We start from the raw sequence: 1,770 nt of genomic DNA on the forward strand, positions 1-1,770 counted from the left end.
GCCTTCTTCTTTGTCATATGAGCAGGAGCAAGGATAAGAACATTCTTGTGGAAGCAGATCCAGAACATGAAAGGACTCTGAAGAAAAAATTAAGAGAAGCTAAATTACAACAATCCAGAAATAACCTTTCAGAAATTTTCGAACAGGAAGAGGAGATGGCAGCCGAAAATAATAATAATGTAAGGAAGATGCTTGGTGACTTTACTGCACCTAATTCCAATTTACATGGAAGAAGCATCTCCATTCCTGCCATTGGAGCAAACAATTTTGAGCTGAAACCTCAATTAGTTTCTCTGATGCAGCAGAACTGCAAGTTTCATGGACTTCCATCTGAAGATCCTTTTCAGTTCTTAACTGAATTCTTGCAGATATGTGATATTGTTAAGACTAATGGAGTAGATCCTGAAGTCTACAGGCTCATGCTTTTCCCTTTTGCTGTAAGAGACAGAGCTAGATTATGGTTGGATTCTCAACCCAAAGACAGCCTGAACTCTTGGGATAAGCTGGTCACGACTTTCTTAGCCAAGTACTTTCCTCCTCAAAAGCTGAGCAAGCTTAGAGCTGATGTTCAAACCTTCAGACAGAAAGAAGGTGAATCCCTCTATGAAGCTTGGGAAAGATACAAACAGTTGACCAAAAAGTGTCCTTCTGACATGCTTTCAGAATGGACCATCCTGGACATATTCTATGATGGTTTATCTGAGCTATCAAAGATGTCACTGGACACTTCTGCAGGTGGATCCATTCACCTAAAGAAAACGCCTGCAGAAGCTCAAGAACTCATTGACATGGTTGCTAATAACCAGTTCATGTACACTTCTGAAAGGAATCCTGTGAGTAATGGGACGCCTATGAAGAAGGGAGTTCTTGAGGTTGATACTCTGAATGCCATATTGGCTCATAACAAAATATTGACTCAGCAAGTCAATATGATCTCTCAGAGTCTGCATGGAATGCAAGTTGCATCCAACAGTACTCAAGAGGCTTCTTATGAAGAAGAAGCTTATGATCCTGAGAACCCTGCAATAGCAGAGGTGAATTACTTAGGTGAACCTTATGGAAACACCTATAACTCATCATGGAGAAATCATCCAAATTTCTCATGGAAGGATCAAAAGCCTCAACAAGGCTTTAATAATGGTGGAAGAAACAGGTTTAGCAACAGCAAGCCTTTTCCATCACCCACTCAGCAACAGACAGAGAACTCTGAACAAAATACTTCTAATCTGGCAAACTTAGTCTCTGATCTGTCTAAGGCCACTGTAAGTTTCATGAATGAAACAAGATCTTCCATTAGAAATTTGGAAGCACAAGTGGGCCAGCTGAGTAAAAGGATCACTGAAATCCCTCCCAGTACTCTCCCAAGCAATACAGAAGAGAATCCAAAAGGAGAGTGCAAGGCCATTGACATAAGCAAAATGGCCGAACCCAATGAGGGAGAGGAGGACGTGAATCCCAAGGAGGAAGACCTCCTGGGACGTCCAGTGACCAATAAGGAGCTTCCCTCTGAGGAACTAAAGGACTCTGAGGCTCATCTAGAGACCATAGAGATTCCATTGAACCTCCTTATGCCCTTCATGAGCTCTGATGAGTATTCCTCTTCTAAAGAGAATGAGGATGTTACTGAAGAGCAAACTGCCAAGTTTCTTGGTGCAATCATGAAGCTGAATGCCAAATTATTTGGCATTGATACTTGGGAAGTTGAACCTCCCTTGTTCATCAATGAACTAAGTGATCTGGATCAACTGACATTGCCTCAGAAGAGACAGG

The 1,770-nt window shown here is 41.8% G+C and overlaps 1 non-coding gene across 1 annotated transcript; it reads right to left on the bottom strand.

Annotated features, from left to right (window-relative positions):
* Positions 1–551: 551 nt before the first annotated feature.
* Positions 552–659, bottom strand: LOC148562731 (small nucleolar RNA R71). Its single transcript, XR_015887411.1, has one exon. It is a non-coding gene; the product is annotated as a small nucleolar RNA R71 (small nucleolar RNA).
* Between the last annotated feature and the right edge of the window lie 1,111 nt (positions 660–1,770).

This window comes from Arachis ipaensis, chromosome B6 (assembly GCF_059453495.1).
Source record: "Arachis ipaensis isolate K30076 ecotype BB chromosome B6, ASM5945349v1, whole genome shotgun sequence".
Classification (NCBI taxonomy): domain Eukaryota; kingdom Viridiplantae; phylum Streptophyta; class Magnoliopsida; order Fabales; family Fabaceae; genus Arachis; species Arachis ipaensis.